This window comes from Chelon labrosus, assembly GCF_963514085.1.
Source record: "Chelon labrosus genome assembly, chromosome: 9".
Classification (NCBI taxonomy): domain Eukaryota; kingdom Metazoa; phylum Chordata; class Actinopteri; order Mugiliformes; family Mugilidae; genus Chelon; species Chelon labrosus.
Genome location: NC_140359.1, coordinates 2,700,880 through 2,713,867, shown reverse-complemented (window position 1 = coordinate 2,713,867; position 12,988 = coordinate 2,700,880). Strand labels below are relative to the sequence as shown.

The 12,988-nt window shown below is 39.9% G+C and overlaps 1 pseudogene across 1 annotated transcript; it reads left to right on the top strand.

The window, feature by feature from the left end:
* Positions 1 to 3,357: 3,357 nt before the first annotated feature.
* LOC311493160 lies at positions 3,358 to 12,025 on the top strand (annotated as a pseudogene). The gene is made up of 4 exons: positions 3,358 to 3,448; positions 3,544 to 4,623; positions 8,570 to 8,632; positions 11,118 to 12,025. The product of its transcript is annotated as an uncharacterized misc_RNA (transcript).
* Positions 12,026 to 12,988: the final 963 nt, after the last annotated feature.

Here is a 12,988-nt window from a genome sequence, read left to right as displayed (position 1 = left end):
AAAACTATTTCTTGAGCTGGATTGTTTAAGGCTTTCCCCAGAAGTGAACACACTCAAGAACGAGCTGTTAGCTTAAGCAAAAGGCCCTTTGCAGACTCAAATGACTGTTCAGTATCGTGTCTTCAAGGCTTTAAATGCACAAGTTTCAGTGCTCCAGTTCTAGGTAGTTGTTTAATTCACAACTGATTTTTCTGAAACTGTAAATAAGCTTCATGCTTTTCACTTAGTATTGTTATTAACAGGGTAATTGACAGTTTTTTACATGCCTTGTGATAGGATGGTGAAGGATGTAGATGCAAATTTGTTGTTATTTATAATGTAAATATTTATAACTAAGCTTGAATTCAGCAAGTGATATCCATTTCATTGTTGTGGTTTGACCAAACATGTAGTCGAAAATGTTTACACTGAAAAAATGTTTAAACTGTCACTGCTTTTATGCATGGTCATTTCTTACATGCCATTTGGGTAGATTAGACACACAAAAAAATAAAGTGTCATTCAATGTTATTGAGTAGATTTAAAGTCCTTTAGTATTAATTAAACCTTGAATATTCACAATTTATTTAGGTGTAGATAATTAAGAACTGCAGTTTAAATCTGTTGAAATTAGCGAAAATGCTTAAAAAATTAGCCAATGTTCTTGCTGCGGCATTTTGATTCAATTGGAGGCTTTTTAAAGAGCTATTTGGACAGCCAGACGGTAATTAATTACAGTAATCCAGCCTGGATGAGTCAGGATGTTCCTAATTTTGACGATATTACACAAGGTGAATGAAAGGCAGTCCTGGTTACTTGCTTTATATGCAAATTAAAGGACATATCCTTGTCAAATATAACACCAAGGGGTTTTGTTTGTACTTTTTAGGCAGATATTGATCATGAGGGTGGTGCAGAGGTCTCAGAAACCCATAGATCAAACATGAAGCATATGAGTTATAGTGCTAAGAATAAGAAAACACCTTATCGAGTACTATTGCGAAACCGTTCTAAATGATTTACAAGATGAAATAAGGACAAATTTCATTTTAAAAGTAGTTTAAAAGAAATGAGTATTCTTTTGTGGAAAATGCAAATGAATTCGGTGCACTTATAATTACATTAATATTAGATATTTCTTTTGTGTGTGAGGACATTTGGACCTCTCATTAGAGGAATGACATGCAAAAAGTGCATGAAACACTAAGGGGTTATTGCTAAAGTAAAGTGTAAAGTACAGGGAGAACAGAGATAACTGATAACTGTCTTATCAGTGTGTTTTTCACATGATAATAATCCTGAATCATCTTCCGTATCTTATCTGCACTGCAATTTTATAACATGTCCTCAAAACAACGTTGTCAAAGGTTACAGTCTTCATTTTCTGCTATGGTGAGGATTGCCTATTTTTTTGTCATGAAGAACTGTAACTCCTCAAGCTTGAGGTATTTTTTTCCACCTGAAAAAGGAAAAAATCACAAATACAATAACAGCTCCAAAATTGTGAGGCCAAAGCCTTATAAAAACCTGTAAATCACCCTTTTAACCATGAAGCATGACACAAGCATGATGATTTTCAACCTTTTCTAAAACTTGTCAAATACTACCCTACCAAACGTATTACAACTGAAATTGCTACATCCATTCTACCACTGTCTGAACTTGGTCTTCCTTTCCTGGGATCATTCCAGGAGAGGAAAGTCAAGAGTTACCTCTGCTGCAGAGGATAAGTACATTAGAGTTAACTCAGATTAGAGCTCACCCTAGACTGAGTATCAGGACTTCCTGGCCAAACTGTTGCAATGAAGAGGTAACTGAGGAAGAACAGGAAGAAGAAAATAGCTCACACAAGGAATGGACGATATAACAGTGGAAATCTGGACTGTGTGATTTTTGATGCAATCAAGACAAAAATGTCCACATTAGACATGGTCAAGGAAAACAGAGCTGGACACATTGCTCTGCTCGCTGAGTTAACTAATGTTAATTGTAAAAGAAAGAACAAGCAAAATGATGTTACTCCCTGGAAGATAACTGCTTTTTATTTCAAACTGGGTGCCATTGTCATAGTTAACTACTTCAGAATGAGTCTAGTAACCCTATATCTGTATTTCATTATGAGGCATTTTCAACCAATACTGCAGAAAAAAATAAAAACCTTGAATGCGAGTGGGTAGTTCTACAACCAATTAAAGCCCCTTTGACATTCAACTTCAGACCAACTCCATGTGGCCAGGGGGATCCTGCACACATAAAGAATATGTGTGCAGAGAGGGACGGTTCACCTCAGAATTCTCAGTTCTTTAGTAGATTAACCTGCAACTGAACAGCTGTCCAAATACTCATGAGTCCTTCTTCTCTGACTTGTGGTATACCTCCTTCTGCTGCAGCTTTTCATGCTTGCTCCCATAAGACAGAGCTTGTGTTTCTTCAAGGGAACATATCATGTCGAAGGCTGTTGGTGGTGCCAACTTTTTACTGATCTGGTGTCTTGTAGAAATCATGGCTACAGACTTGCTAAACGTCTTTCTCATTTTTATCTGCTGGCCAAAGACTGCTAACCATCTAATGTTAGCAGATACTTTGCAGCAGTCTGTGTTTGTTGGTCAAAGATCGAAAGATTGAAAGTGCACAGTTTATGATTCAGCTGGAAAGCAGCTATATAAACTGGAGGTGAGTGGAAAAGGACTCACCAGAGAGCAGCGGTAAGGGTAAGTGCTGTTCTATCTCTTGTTCATCTTGGTTTAGTCAGACTCACAGTGACTATAATTATCATTAAATGTGACTTAAAGTTTGAGATCATAAAATAATTTATTTTGAATACCCTGAATTTTAATCAAATATCAATTTAATTAAATATTGACTGAAAATATAAAAAAGAAAATGTCATGAAATTATAAATACTTATACGAGAAAATAAACCGACTCACTATTTTACCGAAGTTATTATTGTCAATATATATTTTTGGAATAGTCAAAGAATTCAAGGATTTATTTCTCACTAATAAAATTAATATCTGCAATGAAAAATATCATATAAATAAACAATGGTGTGAAAATATAATCGATAAGTCTGATCTGGAACCCCTACAGCAAATTCAAATTAAACACAGTGTAACTTTTGATGTATATTTATATAATTATAATATAATCTTGAGTCGGGGGTGTTTGTCAGTGGTGTCTTCTGATTATGTTGCCACAGGAGCAAAGATTGTAGATAATGTGTAACATGCAGAAAGACAGAGATCGCTTATACAGCTGCAAAATATTGGTTTTGTTCCAAAACACTGGGCGCATTTGGCATCTGTATAAAGGAATAATCCTCTCTGGGTTTGCTTTTCAGTTTAAAATGTTTAAGAGTTCGCACTTTACCTCCAGATGAAGCTGTGTTTGTTGTTGCTGCTGGCCCTGTCGGCTCTGTCCTCAGCCAGTCTGCAAGACATCGTGAAGAAGAGCTGGAACAGAAATGGTATTTTGTGACCGAAGACAGTTTGACAGTGACACATAAACTATTATTTTTGTCAGTTTATCCCTACAGTGGTGTGTCTGGTGTCTTTTCTGTAGTTTCCTTGCTGAACCCAGAGCTGGAGGACCAGGTCCCTGAACTGACCGATAGCCTAGTGGTCTCTGGTCCTCTGACCCCTGCTGATCTGGAGCGGCAGCGGGATCTGCCTTCCCCCTTCATCTTCGGTGATAATGTGAACCTGGAGTGGTTGACTTGGAAGGGATCTCTGCCCAACGGAGCTGTTTCCATCTACAACAGCTACACCAAGCGCACCGACTACGTATGCAATTACAACTGCGAGGCCGGCTTCTACAACCCCACCCTGGGCCCTTACTGCCGATACCCCTATGGAGAGCGTGAGTATTACGCTGCAAAGTTTAAGATCCTGACCAACAAAGACAACGTTGAGTTCCTGGAGTGGAAAGAGGGCTCCTATGGTTCAGTGCCACAACACTCAGTGAGGACCTGCTCTGGTGGTGGCGTCTATGTTGGAAAGAACAAGTATGGCCTCGGGAAGGTTGTTCCTCGGTTTGAAGCCTTCTTCTTGCCCTGGGAAGGCAAGGAGTATTGGTATAAGCACTACCAGGTCTTGACAATCAACAGGGATGCCTACACCCAGCGCATCAGTGATGTTAAGTACGCCATTGATGAGGCCAAAATCTTCCAGTATCCCCCTGAGACCATGCACATCTCTGGGGTCACAAACAACGGGTGCCAGACAGTGGTGAAGACAGTCACCATCTCACAGACCTCTGAGAAGCAGACTACCTGGAACATCGGCCGAGCCACCACGTTGGGCATCAGAGGCAGCATCACGGCCAAGATCCCCTTCATTGGCTCTGCAAGCATTGAGCTGAGTGCTGAGAAAACGCTGCAGTTCTCCAGGGGAACCACCGTGGTCAAGACGCTCAGCCACTCGGTGTCCGTGGAGCTCACAGTCCCGCCAAACCACTCCTGCAGAGTCCGCATGGAGGGACGCAAACTCAAAGCCGACATTCCTTATACGGCTCGCCTCAGCCGAACCTACCGCAACGGAAAGACGCATTCGACGTCCATCTCTGGGACATACGATGGCGTACAGATCGGAGAGGTCCGGGCCGTGGTGGACCGCTGTGAACCAGTGGTCGACACCAAGCCATGCCCATGAAGGAAAAAATTTGTAAAAGATGTGTCACAATAAAAATATTATCACCAACCATATTATAAATGTATTAGAATGTAGAAAAATAATAATAAAATCATAATAAAATCATAATAATGGCAAAAGGTGAATAAAAAATGAAAAATGGACGACTTGTAACAAAATGTGTTACAAGTCATTTTTGCCTGAATAATATTAAGTTACTGTCAGTATCGTCATTGCTCTGAGATTTCTTTAGCAACTGCAGTCTTTGAACACATTTTTTAATAAAACTTACGATATTATATAAAATCTGTCAGGCAACATGCAGTATGGACTGTTTCTTTGGGGGTTTTGGGGAATTGCTTTTATACAAAGTGACAGACTTATAGACGAGCCTGAAATAGTGCAAAATCATGAATAAGTAACACTATTATTCCCATTTTCCTCCTATTTTAACTGTATTATTTAAAACTGCTTTGATAATAAATATAGTTAACTAACAGAAATGTTAATTTGCCCATCCATCCATGAATGAAAACATACTTATTCTTATACATTAATTATCACTATAACTAAAATGTAATCTCTTCTTGTTTTGGTTGTACAACAGCTTTAAAGGATTTCAAGACTTCCACCATCTTAAGCCCAAATTATGCTTCCGCGTTGACACAGCGCGAGGGGGCGTACGGACCTATTGCGGACCTATTACGTCCTTGCGGACCCCCGTGCGTCCTACGCAAGGGCCAGACGTGCACCTCCCAAAAATCCTCGACGCGCGTCGAGGCGACGCAACAGCAACGCAGCAGCAACGCAGCGGCATTGGCTGTGATTGGTCCGCTAACTACATCCGCTGGAGACCGCTTTTCCGGTTTCCACTCATAAACACCGCTGTTGTCTCCTTTGTCTCCTTTGTCGTGCCCTAATTTGCAATAGAAGTATTTCTTCCTCTGCTTGAATAATTTGGAGCTCCAACGCCAGTCTCTCTGTCTCGGTGTCCATCGTTCACTGTGACTACGACAAAAGCCGGAAGGTAAATAACTATACGAGGCGAGATACGTCACAAGAGTCTCGGTCGGTTGGTCACAAAAAATCATAGTGCCCTCTACCGGTGTGGCATGCATTTCGACACGTAAACCCCACGCAGAACCATCACGGTCTCACGACTGCATCCAAGCAACTGCGTGGCCATTGCGTGACCATTGCGTGATCACTACGCGGAAGCATAGTGTTCACTCTAACATTACACTAAGTATTCCAAAACTCAAACTTAACGTAGCTTCAAGGTTTTGAGATACCCTTGCTAATCCTTATTATGTACAACAATGGCAGCCCACAGAGTGAAACATTTATTTGTTAAATTGCACACTTGAGCCCTGTTCTCATAGGAGAACACCAGGGGACTAGTTTCTTCCTAAAATAGTTTCTTTTATTTGCATTTTTTTCTGCCTCTTTTCTCTCAAGAATTATGAATAAGAAATCACAGTTTGGACAGCTGTTGGGGTGAAAAATCAAGATGCCGCTGCACAGCATGTGCAGCCCTTCACAGAAAAAAATAGTCCAAACCATTAGAAAAACAAATCACAATGGATAAAATGCGTGGCAGCATAGTTTTAAGTGTTGGATTTTGTTTAGTGGTACAGTCAAGTGTTCATTACATCATTAAAGGAGCAGTTTTAAATACTGACAGGTAGGTTACAGTTCTGCCTAATACAGTCTCATTATGTTTTATTGTAGAAATATCATTTTATTTTTAATCCAAATCTGCAAAGTAGCTAAAGATGAAGAAAGGTGTAGAGGTACTGTATAAAAGGTAGAATATTACCTCTGACATGCAGTGGAGTGGAATCAGAAAGTAGAGACTTAACCAGAGATAAAGTCAGTAAATTAGAGTACAACACAGAGTTAATTTATCCTCTATGAATGAACCACACAAAACACAGACGTATGGGGTCATTTCTAAATCACAGGATGCATCCAGGTAAAACTACTCCCGTTCAAATCTTTTTTTTTTAGTCTGCAGAACTGTTCTGAACTCTAGTTAGAACCTCTGTGTTGAGCTTCTATCATGAGAAAATTATAATACAATGTTGTTTATGCTGAAGCAGCTGAAGGCAGTGACAGTGCAGTTCTTTCTATGTGAATGACCTTCACCCAGCCTTGCTCGGCTCAGAGTGCTCATTCAGACCTAAATTAATAGATTGATAATAACTTTCTGTCTCAAGGACGCACACAGATGGCCATGACATCAGCAATTTTCAGTGATAGGACTGTGCATGGGAAACAATGTCGGACTTAAAGCAGCTTCTCCCCCTGGTTTAATCTTGGCAGCAGTAGAAGGCATTATGCAACCAAAGGCTGTCTTAATCAATGACCCACTATTGCAGGAGATCTAATCAACTCATTCCATGTCAATAGACTCTGGGTTTATTGGGGGCAATAAGTATGAGGGGCTGTTAGGGACATTATTCAGAATTAGCCTCTCACATACACGTCAAACGCAAAACTCTTACACACACATGTCAAACGCTCTCACATACACACGTCAAACGCTCTCACATACACACGTCAAATGCAAAACACTCACATACACACGTCAAATGCTCTCACATTAACATGTCAAACGCTCTCACGTATACATGTCAAAATGCTCTCACATATACATGTGAAACGCTCTCACATTAACATGTCAAACGCTCTCACATTAACACGTCAAATGCTCTCACGTATACATGTCAAACGCTCTCACGTATACATGTCAAACCCTCTCACATATACATGTCAAACGCTCTCACGTATACATGTCAAATGCTCTCACGTATACATGTCAAAATGCTCTCACATATACATGTCAAACGCTCTCACATTAACACGTCAAATGCTCTCACATTAACATGTCAAACGCTCTCACGTATACATGTCAAAATGCTCTCACATTAACATGTCAAACGCTCTCACGTATACATGTCAAAATGCTCTCACATAAACATGTCAAACGCTCTCACATTAACATGTCAAACGCTCTGACATTAACATGTGAAACGCTCTCACATTTATACGTCAAATGCTCTCACATATACATGTCAAAATGCTCTCACATTAACATGTCAAATGCTCTCACATCTATATGTCAAAATTGAATAAAAACGGAAGGCGTTTGAGTAGAAAAGGAAGTTGTTCGAGTAAAAGCAGATGCAAAATGGGTTAACTAACTGAAACTGTATTGGTGGTTTGCAGTCACGTGATTCCAATGACGCGCAAATTTCAGATGCGGGCAGGAAGTAGAGAGCGGTAATTAGAAATGATGGAAACTCGAGTAGGGTGACCTTGCACGTAGCAGGTATTGTGAAGAAGTAGAAAAATATGTAGGATATGACCCATACACACTAAGTAAAGGTGATTTTTCGTACTTGTTGTGGGACTTACCTCGTATGGAGGCCATCGACATCACAAATTATTCATCCTCCCGACCTCCTACTACACCGCTAGCCAAGTGAAGGCATACAAGTGGTTGGGTCAGCGGCCTCGGATCCAAAGCAGCACTGAATGACTCCTGACTTATTTTTGCCTGGGTGAGTAAATGTAATTCACTCTCTTTACATTGCTGTTTCAACTTTAATGTAACGTTACATGAATGCACCACTGGCACCAGGCTACAAGTTAGCTGGCTAACTGTAGCTAACTGGTTTCTACCTAATGTTTCTAGGTTAACCATTGTCAGAGGTCTACTGCGACACCGTTGAAAACGTGGGTCATGGCTAAGGACAACGGAGAAGTTGTTACAGCACATAAGTAAGTCATAATAAATGAACACCAAATCAACATGTAAACATTCAAAATTAGGCCACCTTTACCCCTGCTTTAGTAATTTGTCCAGTTGTTTGAACATGACAATGTGACAGCAGAGCTATTGTGAGAATACTATAGTTTGTTTCCAGTGAGATATTAGCTTATTTTGACTTTAGTTTCTGTGTTGAACTGGCAATGTGTGATATATCGTATCATAGAGGACTGTCTGGTGTTCAAGGGTAAGTTCAGAAAGCAGAAGCACACCTAAATTAGGTTCTCAGCAACGTAAACAAAGCAGTCTGTCAGTTGTTTGTTACTTAATAGTATCATTGTGCATGTCACTGTGAAAAACAGAATTGATCTGTAAATGCATAATTCCTTTTCTCTGTCCTTTTTACCAACAGATTGTCAGAATCCTGCTCACATGTTGGAGCAGTTCTATTTGCCATTGAAGCTGGTGTTAAAATGAAAGAGTGAATCTTGTACTATGGAAAAGTGCAAGTGGATATCTAACTATTATCACCCACTCTCCAACATTGTCAAAATGAATCAAATGTTTATATGTTCTCATGTCTATACATGTATGTCCATAGGTTTTCATAGAATGAAATCACTAATAAAATAAATGAGTTTCTGAAATATGCCAAGGCCACTTTGTGATGTCAATTTCAATAACCTATGAATTAAGTATGGGAGGGTGATAACTCAATATTGGCTATCATCTTTAGCTGGAAGTATATCAGGATGATTTGGGGATATTATGACACAGTTTTTAAACAAAGTATGAAATATTTTTAATACCTATCTGTAAGAAGACAAATATAAAAACACATGTAAAATATACAGAGGTGCCCAAAGTACACACATTCTTTACTCAACTGGAAGAACAGATACTTGTGTAAAAACAGACTCACAAAAGTAACTTAATTGATTCAAATTAATTTACTCAAGTAATAGCATTAAAACATTTTAGGAGTTTCATATATAGAATATATTTGGCAAAGAGGATGAGAGGGAGTAAGATAGGTTAGTTGTATAATTTACAAATTGTATTCATCAAGGTGGTGGTAATTGTTTAGGATGAATTCTGAGGTAAACAAATGGGTATGATATAGTTATCAAAACAGTTAATGTAACATGGCTACATGCAACCTCCATGCATTATTCTGTATTTCACCGAGGTGGAGCAATGCATCTGTGGTGTCGGTGCACGTCGCTTCTGCATCAGTGTTGCTCTGATCAGCTTTTCTGGCCCTCAATGTTCCTCATGTTGACGTGATGCCTCCGTCACTGGTTTACCTCTCTGGTAGCCAAGATGAACCGTACATCTGTGACAGCACTTGGGCAGCCTAGATAAAATAAATGTGATTAACACCATGCACTGAGAGTAAGGAGGGAGAACTGCAGTTTACATCATGTTATTAGTCTATGAAATAATTCTCCACCGTTTTCGTATTAAGTCTATAGGGCCATCTCAATCACAGATCTGACAATATATTTCCGGACTATAAAGCGCACCTGAATATAAGCCGCACCAGCTAAATTTTGGGGAAACTACAGATTGTTCCATATATAAGCCGCACCCGACTATAAGCCGCACCCGACAAACTGCTGGTGTTTTAATGTTTAATTACCGTAAGGGTTTCTTCTACCACGGAGGGGATTGTCGGGACAGAAATGACTGTTTGGAAACGCAAAGCGTCCCATTTATTTACATTTGACAAACACAATAAATCTTTCGATCAATAATCGATCAAACTTTCACATCTTTGACATTACAAACAGCATGTGCACAAATACAACGGTGAGCTCCTAGCGCACTTCCTGCAGTCATAGTACCGTAGTAGTGCAGTAGCCTATAACAAAAAACAAAGCTTACAACGCTTGACGAGGCAATAACGTTAAATGACTAAATTTAATTCGTTTTTAAAAGTGCTTGCCTAGTAACACGGCAGCAAAAGTGCAGTAACCCGGCTGCTCAACTAAATAACAACCATTCACACTCACATGCACACCTGCAGCCAATTTAGAATCACCAATAAACCTAACCAGCATGCCTCTGGACAGTGGGAGGAAGCTGGAGTACCTGGAGAGAACCAACGCAGACATAGAACATGTAAACTCCACACAGAAAAGAACAGTCGGCCGATGGAGTACAAATACAATAAAGAAAAAATACTTAAGTGAAAATTCCGCATTCAATATGAAGTAAAAGTAAGTATTGTCAACAACTTTAAAGCATAAAAGTATATTATTGCATTCATGTTATGGCAGCAACTTCAGCTCCTTATTTAATAAATCTGAATCTGCAGCAACTGTATAAGTAGGAAGTATTTGAGTAAAGTGAAAGTATCTCAAAAATACAACAAATTAAAAATACTTGAGCAAATGTACTTCTTGCTATTACATTTCGACAGCTGTAACATTTAGAAGACAAATTCAGACATTGTACCAAAGTACAAATCTTAAAAATGAAAGCTAGAAGTCCACAAGATGTGGACTGAATGTGGAGCTAGCATGTCAGGATTTTTTCATTTCAATACATTCAAATAGTAGATTTCACTGTAATCTGCCAAACAAGATATGGAAATGAAGTCAAACTCATTGGACCAGCTTTTTATTAAGGCTGGATTCTTCTTCTTGAGTTATTTAATTTTGGTCATGCACTCTACACATGTTCTAGGTTTGTCCAAACATGCATTCAGTATCTCTGTCTTTGTTTAGAGCCATGGCTGAACCCCACATTGGAAAATGTTGTGCTCCCTCCCAAACTTTTCTTCAACGGCTACACCGAACGCACCGACTACGTGTGTAAAGTCAACTGTGAGGCTGGCTTCTACAGTCCCAGCAAAGGGACCTTCTGCCGGTACCCCTACGCCGACAAAGAGTATGCATCCTCAAATTTGAAGTGCTGGTCAACGTGGACCACTTTGAGTTCCTGGAGTGGGTTGAAGATTCGTATGGGCAAGAATAAGTACGGTCTTGGCAAAGTGGTGACCCAACACGAAGCCTTCTTCCTCCCCTGGGAGGGTGACGAGTATTGGTACAAGAATTTCCTTGTCCTCGCCATCAACAGAGACAGCTACAGCAAGCACATCTCTAACGTGGAGCACGCCATCGACCAGATGGAGCTGTTCCACCATCCTCCAGAGGCTCTGAAGCTCACCAAGGTCACCGACCTTGAGTGCAGAAATGTGGAGAAGACGGTGACGCTGGAGAAGACCAGCACAATGGAGAAGACCTGGGACATCAGTAGGGAGACCCGCAATGGCTCCGTGTCCACCATGAAGGCCAAAGTGCCCATCCTCGGCCCAGGGAACGTGGACTTCACCAAGGAGCAGACGGTGACCTTCTCCGAGGGGACCACCACGTTGGAGTCGGTCAGTCACTCCGTCTCTGTGAAGCTTGTGGTCCCGCCCAACCACTCATGCACAGTGAGGATGGACGGCAGGAAAATGGAGGCCAACATCCCCTTCATAGGTAGGCTGAGCAGGACCAACCACAATGGAGACACCCACTGGACAAACATCACGGGCACCTACGATGGTGTGAGCGTTGGAGAGATCAACGCTGTGGTGGAGAGGTGTCAGCCACTGACTGATGCTGTTCCCTGCTCGCCAGCTCAGGACTAAGATCTTTCTATTAAATTTGCAACTTAAACACTATGATAAACTGTTATGTTCAAACTGTGTTGTTCAAATAAAATGCACACACGAAAAAAAGAGAATAATTTTTTGTCGTTTTGTCCTTTAACAGGCTAGTTTTGGGCCCAACATGACCATTATCTATATATATGTATGTGTACACAAACTGGAAATAACTTTTTCTAGAATTTTAGAAATAAAAGTAAGGTTGGATATTGGACTATGGATACCTATAGTTGGCTAAAAACATCATTACAGCAATCTTAAAAGACTGAGGGACATATCCTGTTAATAAAGAAAAAACAATTGAATCTAATAATGATGTAAATGAAGAGCTAAGGCTGTCACTGACAACATCATCATGGATGTTAAAGTCACCTACTACAATGACTTTATCTGTTCTCAGTACTAAATCACATAAAAACTCAAAGAATTTAACTAAAAACTCAAGGAGCAGGTGGGCGATACACCACAACACAAAGAACATTTTTTTTTGTGTTTTCCAGTCTGGATGAGTAAGACTAAGAGTAAGACTTTCAAATGAATTAAAGCTCTGCTTAGGTCTAGCATTAATAGACAAATCAGAGTGGAAGACTGCTGCCACTCCTCCCCTACCTGTGCTTTGAGCAATTTGATACTTAATATGACTTGGTGACGTAGACTCATTTATACTGACATATTCATCATGCAATGAATATCCAATTGAGTTGTTTGTTTTTTTTTTCCTTTACCAGTCTGAACATGTCTCATAATGAAATTATGGAGTGTTAGCAGGCTCATATTTATTGGCATTAGCATTAGCATTAGCAGTGATGTGTTTGCATTCAGTAGAGGATTCACTCAGCTGTTCGATGAATTACTGTTTACTGTCTGAGTGAACAAGGAGAACATTAATGCACAGATTACTGGAGCAACACTGAACAGTAAATAAGGATTTTCCAGTTTAACATA